Source organism: Hibiscus syriacus, unplaced genomic scaffold, assembly GCF_006381635.1.
Source record: "Hibiscus syriacus cultivar Baekdansim isolate YM2019G1 unplaced genomic scaffold, ASM638163v2 tig00111795_pilon, whole genome shotgun sequence".
In the NCBI taxonomy this organism is placed as follows: Eukaryota; Viridiplantae; Streptophyta; class Magnoliopsida; order Malvales; family Malvaceae; genus Hibiscus; species Hibiscus syriacus.
Window position 1 is genome coordinate 8,187 of NW_024063181.1, and position 7,256 is coordinate 15,442.

Below are 7,256 nucleotides of genomic sequence, written 5' to 3' on the forward strand. Positions count from 1 at the left end.
ACCGAGTCGAGCTCGAGTATTGCCGAGCTCGACTATAACTCAAAAACAGTAAATGTAAGCTCGACTTTACTCGAAAACTCACGAGCCTAAAATTTTCAAGCTCGACTCGAACTCGAAAGATAATATTGAAACTCAACTTGAACTCGAAAAGGCTCAAACTCAAAAAAAATTCAAGAGCTCGACCAAAGCTCAAGAATCGAGCTCGATTCAAGCTCAAGTGCTCACCACGTGGCTCAGTAAATTAAACCACTGAGTTTGAGCTTTAATTTATAGGATCACTTGTGGAGCACTTGCTTCTATCTTAAAGATGTGGGTTATAAGGCCACCTTGTCAGGCATACAACAATAGAGCCGCATGCTACACAAAAATTGGGTGATTTGCCTGAGGGAGTGAAAGATGCTGAGAAGTGCATTGAGTTTGATCCAACATTTTCCAAGGGTTACACAAGAAAGGGAGCTGTTCAGTTCTTCATGAAGAGGAGTATGACAAAGCTTTAGAGACATATCAGGAAGGATTGAAACATGGTCCAAAATAACCCGAATTTGCTAGATGGTGTTAGAAGGTATATATATGACTTTCTGTTTTATGTTTTATGTTTTTGGTTTCGTGTTTCTATTTCACCAATGCCATATAATTTACCTGTCGACTATTATGCATATGTGTAGAACAGATCAACAAAGCTAGTCGAGGTGATTTGAGCCCTGAAGAATTGAAGGAAAAACAGGCAAGTTATTTCATTTTTCGTTTATGTTGTTTACACCTACCTTTTGAAAATCGATTGGAAGGCCTTGATAATGTAAATCTGGTAAAATGTTGCAGACCAGGGCAATGCAAGATCCGGAAATTCAAAACATTCTCTCTGATCCAGTCACGAGACAGGTAAGTACTGAAAATACACGAGTATAGTTGTGCATGATTCGTAAGCTGATGAAGACCATAGAGATAGTAGAGCTCACCCTCCCGGTCCTGTCGCAAAGGCTTTGTTCCAAGATGACATGTAATAAGAATTATGGTTTCCCGCCAGCAGCCAACATAATAAGGCGAAGGATGCCGAGCCCGAGCCCCTCAAAAGGAAGTTGCTTAAAAGATTACAAAAGCTGGAATTTTGGAGCTTTTGAGGTTGAAAGGCTCTATTTGAATGAGATTACAAATTCAACATTCATTTAAAAGATAGATGGTAATATCCAATTTTTTTCAAATATATGTTAGCTTAAAATTAAAATTAGCTCCCTAATTTGTTTAAATTTTCTTATTTGTTTTAAATGTTCAGGTGTCATTTATGTTATTTTCCATATTATTTTAGCTTAAACCGAATAAAATCAATTGCTTATAAGACCCTATAGTTTATGCGCATTTTGTATTTAAGTCATTGGTTTAATTCCAATTTTGTAAGTTTAATTTTACATTTACGTGAATTTAATCATCATTCTAAAGTTAGTATATTTAGCTTAAATTAGTCCTCACATTTAGATTTCTCTTAATTTAGTCCCTGTTTAGGATTGTTTTCTTTAATTAGTTGTGTATATTTATTTTGCATGTTGATATGTTTATGTATAAGTATGCGATTGATTTATTTAGGAGTCACATAACATCATTTTGCATAATTTGTATGTTACCTTCATGTGCATAACTTAACCCCTATCATATAATCACATTTAGGTTTTAGGATTTAGGGTTTATAGTTTTAGGGTTTAGGTTTTATAGTTTATGATTTAGAGTTTAGGGTTTATTGCAAAAATATTAATTAATTGACTTGGTATCGATTTATGAGGTAAGTACAATTTAGGGTTTAGGATTTATGGTTTAGAGTTCATTGTAAGGACATTAATTAAAATTTGGGGTAATTGTATTATAGAATTTTTAATATATTTTAAAAATTTTATAATTATCAATAGTGTATTTTTAATATATTTTTAATAATGTAATTTTAAAAAATCTAAAATTATAATATAATATTTTTGAGCTGCTCACGAGCTTTTCGAGTCGAATATCGAGTAGTTCGTTTAGGCTCGTTAAGAGTCGAGTAGAGCTCAAGCTCGAGTCAAGTTCATTCGATTCGAGTATTTATCGAGTCTTGATCGAATCGATCTCGAGTAGCTCACGATCTGTCTCGTCTCATTTACAACCCTATTTTAGAGTGGTTGAGTTACACATGCGATAAGTGAAATGAACATCAAGTTACTTAACCATTATTATTTTTAACCGCATCATGGGCACGTGTCAGCCTTCTTCGTGTGATGGGGCCCACTTTTATTCCCTCTTATTTGCCCCATCTTATGCGGCAACCACGTGACGCGGGACGGCATGTGTCACGTGATTATTGGGGAAGGAGCCGAGCCGGCAAGATCTATTGAATCAATATATCCAATAGTATTTAGCCACGTTTGCGATTGTTACCTATGCTAACGTGTACTCGGCTGTACGTGAAACACTTCCCGATCCTCATTAACCAGCCTGTTTGTCGGCTAATCTCATGTTAAGGAATCAGTCCATGAAAAGCCTTATTCTATTAAGTACACCAAGAATGTTAAATCTTAAGAACTAATTAAAGTGACAAAATAAAATTAATTGCTCAAAAATTTATTAGGATAAACTACGTATTTAATACATAAATGATTAGTTTTAATTTATTTTAATATTTAAATTTTCAAAAAAAAATTCAAAATCATACCTATTGTATAATTTTCATTTCATTTTAGTATTTATCATTAAAAACTTAACGCATTTAATACTTAAACTATAAGTTTTAGTCTATTTTAGTTCTTCAACTTTTATTTTCTCTCTCAAAATTCAACGTTAAATTTTGAACGAAAATAGTAAAATGAAATAAAAATTACACTTTAGGTATGATTTTAAAAAATGAAAATTTAAGTACTAAAATGGATTAAAATTGATAGTTTAGATACTAAATGCATAATTTACCCAAATTATGAGGATTTTTTTTTTTGAATTACTTACTCATATTTGTTTTAAGAGCATTTCCTCTATAATATTATGAAGCATTTTCTGGATATTTTTCTTTTCTGATATCATTCCCTTTCGTTTCTTATAAATTAAACAATTTTCATTGGTTTGAAGAAAAATATTCTAAAATAAGATAATTATTTTAAAAAATATTTTTGCGTGATTATAACGGTATATATATATATATATATATATAATTTTCTGATACTAATAAATAAACAAATACATATATCGATATAAATATATTTGTGTATTTTTAAAATTAAAGATCCTACCAATTAACTTTATGTCATTGAATTTAATTTTTAAAAAATAATATAAATTGTGCAATAAAACATATAAATAGAAATATTTACCCTCATTTACTGCTATATTTGCTTTGCTTGAGTAGTTACTTTATGAATTTAAAATTCATAAAATTTAAAATTTTATATAAATTTTATGAATTTTAAATAAGTTTGACTTAATTTGATAATTTTTACTTTGATAAATTTTCTTTTAAAAACTAAAACATGTTAATTAAAATACTTAATCTAAAGATAAATTGATTTTCTTCGAATTGGATTAAGAAAAAAACTAACTAAATAAACTAAATGGTAAACTATGCATTTAGTACTTAAACTATTAGTTTTGATCCGTTTTAGCACCTAAACTATAAAAAAATTCAAAATTAAACCATGCCTAAAGTTTAGTTTTAATTTTATTTTAGTATCCCACTGCTAAAACTTAACGCGCTTAGTACTTAAACTATCAGTTTTGGCCCATTTAGTACCTAAACTTTTATATTTTTAAATTTAGTGTTAGATTTTGAATAGTAGTGCTAAAATGAAACAAAAACTAATAATTTAGGTACTAAAATGGACCAAAACAAAAGTATGATTTTGAAAAAATAGAAAGTTTAGGGAGTAAAACGTACTAAAACTGATTGTTTAGGTACTAAACACATAATTTATCCTAAAATAAAACAAAGGGGTTAGTATTAGAAAAGCGGTTAGTAGTGGGTCGTCCCTCACTTGCATTCAACGTCCCTTGCCTGCAAGCAAAGGTGAAAGCTTTCAGAAATTGAAGACAGAGAATCTATAGGGAGAAAACAGATAATTCCCAGAAAACAAAGAACAAATTATAGCAATTCCGAATAGGAACAGTGCAAATTCTGTTTCTGTTCCTAAAACATGTCTTTGAAACCCAAAGGAGAGCAGTGTACTAAGAGCTTTGTTTCGAAGAGATGGACTTTTCTTCTTTGTTTGAGCTGCTTCTGTGCTGGAATTCTCTTCACCAATAGGTAATTTAGTTTCATTTTTGTTCTTTTCATTGGTTCTCAGTTTCATTGTGTCATCAAAGTTCGAATCTTTCGGCTAAATCTTGTTCATTTGAATGGCGGAACCATGTAAATAGAATTCTCAAGTTGTTTTCAATGACTTGTCCAAGCTTGTGTTTATGTCTGAACTCTGAATTTCATACATTTTGTTTGATTTCGGTGACAGGATGGTGGCTGTTCCTGAATCTAAATGAATCGACCGGACGATTACCGGAAAAGTCGAAGAATTGAAGCTAATTTCAGAGGGTTGCAATCTCAAAGCTGTGAGTATCATATAAGCCACATGTGGCTTGGTTAAATTTTGGTGTTTTCAAGCTGATTGGGGCTCTTTTCCTTGTACCAGAAGGAAGAAAAGCGTATGTCGAAGGACGTCGGCGGCGATATTTTCAAGACTCACCGTGCTATGCAGTTAGTATTGTTGCCTTTCTTATAATTCATTTGTTTTTCGAGTGTTCGATCCGATCGACGAAGTTATCGTGTTTGTTTTTACGATATAGGACATTGGATAAGACTATTTCCGGCTTAGAGATGGAATTAGCCGCTGCAAGGGCGGCCCAAGAATCGTTGCTTGGCGGTTCTCCGTTATCCGAAGATGTGATCGGATCATCAAGGAAGAGAAAGTATCTGATGGTTATAGGGATTAATACGGCTTTCAGCAGCAGGAGAAGAAGAGACTCGGTTCGTGCTACATGGATGCCACAAGGTTACCGGATTGATTCTTATTGAACCCTTTCCTTCCTTCCCCTATGTTCTAATGTATCTGCAATTGCTTAACCGAATCTGTTTCGGAAAAATAGGTGAAAAGCGGAAGCGATTGGAGGACGAAAAAGGCATTATCGTTCGGTTCGTTATCGGTCATAGGTGATGCTTCCATTCCCCTCCTATCATATGGTCTTATAAGTGCACCAGCATCATATTGTTCTGTATGCTTAGAGAAACTACCATGATGAACAACTCTTGCATGAGTTAACCTTTTCTTGCTTAAGCTAAAAGTTAACTTCTACTCGAGAAATCATATACCGATATTCGGTCGAATGATGCTAACGATGTTTCTTGTAACATTTTTCATTATGCAGTGCTACATCGGGTGGTATTTTGGACCGAGCAATTGAAGCTGAGGATAAGAAGCATGGAGACTTCTTGAGGCTGGTAGGCTGTTGTCGAAACTATCAATCCTTTTCCCTTTACTCCGAGAAAATAATGAACCGAATTTTGATTGCGAGCAGGACCATGTTGAAGGGTACCTTGAATTGTCTGCAAAGACTAAGATATACTTTGCTACTGCTGTTGCTTTGTGGGATGCAGATTTTTACGTCAAAGTCGACGACGATGTCCATGTAAATATAGGTAAGTTTCGATTTATTTCATATGCTTTTCGTAGAATTGGGATGCCTCATTGCAGTTAACAGTAATTAAGTATATAATTTTCATGTTAAGTCCTAATCTCCTGTAAAATTATTGCAGCAACACTCAGAGAAACTCTAGTTAGGCACCGGAAAAAATCTCGCGTATATATCGGGTGCATGAAATCCGGTCCGGTCCTCTCTCAAAAGTGAGTTACATGTTACTTTCTTTTGCAATTCTTTTAGAAGTATACCAGTTTTTTTATTGTTATGTTAATGAGCAGAGGAGTTAGATACCATGAACCCGAGCACTGGAAATTCGTGAGAACGGAAACAAATATTTCCGGCATGCTACGGGCAGTTGTATGCTATTTCAAAGGAGTTGGCCTCGTATATATCGATAAACCAGTAAGATCCAAGAGCCCAGCTCCTTATTCCTGTCATTCTTTTATTTACTAACGATGATTATTTACATGAATGTTTATAACAGATACGTTCTACATAAGTACGCTAACGAGGATGTTTCACTGGGATCCTGGTTTATCGGACTAGATGTGGAGCATATCGATGATCGGAGATTATGTTGTGGCACACCACCCGGTAAAGTCTTAAATGTTCATATTCCATTAAAAAGAGTTAAGATCGCTTGTGGGACAAGTCATTGTTCGCATTCGATTGTTTGCTTAGAAGAAGAGTTGGATTGCTTGTGGGGCAAGTGTCTAAATGGCTGTGCTTGCAGATTGTGAGTGGAAAGCTCAAGTTGGCAACGTATGTGTTGCTTCCTTCGATTGGACCTGCAGCGGAATCTGCCGGTCCGCCAATAGGATCAGAGAGGTTCATCGACGGTGCGGGGAAGGCGAGAATGCTTTGTGGAGTGCTACTTTCTAATGTGTCACTGGCCATGCGGTTCACAATTCGGGAGGACGATTAGCTAGAGCGACGAGCATTTGCCACAGGTCATTGAACATCTTTCTTTTTCGTAGTTTGACGAGACTTTATGATTTTAGTCGGAGGTTATTGTCACCGTCGCCGTTGCAGCCGTAAAAGAAACGGGGTCACCACTGGCCACCCACTCATTCATTTTTAGATATGAGAGCCAACCTGTAAGTTACAGTTCCATAAAAGCTCATAATAAAGAAGAAAATATATTCTTCTGTGAAAGGAAGAGTAATTTGTAGGCACTTACCCCAAGCACCATCTCGTTGTGGTATCCTAAGCACCATCCCGTTGTGGTATCTGGCCACTATACTTATCTGCAGCTGTGGCTTTATTTGTGCTAAAAATCTCATCGACGTTAATCTTAACACCATTTGGCTTAGGGCGACTCTAAAAGGTTGGCCTCATCGAGCTTTGTGGGAGGGTGGGAAAACTTCCAATTGAATTGGCTTCAACAAATTCAGTACAAAGCCCCCATGCAGCCACCACCACATCCCTATCGTCTTGCATCTCTCCATCATGTAACCATTTGTTCCTTCGATTCCACACGTTACAGAGCATCACAAGGAGTATGAAGAGTCCAGTAATATCCAACTGAGTGGTTGTCCATTCCAACCAATTCTTACACGAAATCCCTTGCCAGTTGATGATTGAATGATTGAACCCTGAGATTTGGAGGATGGCAAGTGTCTTAG

General features: G+C 35.1%; 2 pseudogenes; both read left to right on the forward strand.

Annotated features, from left to right (window-relative positions):
• The first annotated feature begins 307 nt into the window (after nucleotides 1-307).
• Nucleotides 308-906, forward strand: LOC120170876 (annotated as a pseudogene).
• A 3,215-nt stretch (nucleotides 907-4,121) lies between these two features.
• Nucleotides 4,122-6,562, forward strand: LOC120170872 (annotated as a pseudogene).
• Nucleotides 6,563-7,256: the final 694 nt, after the last annotated feature.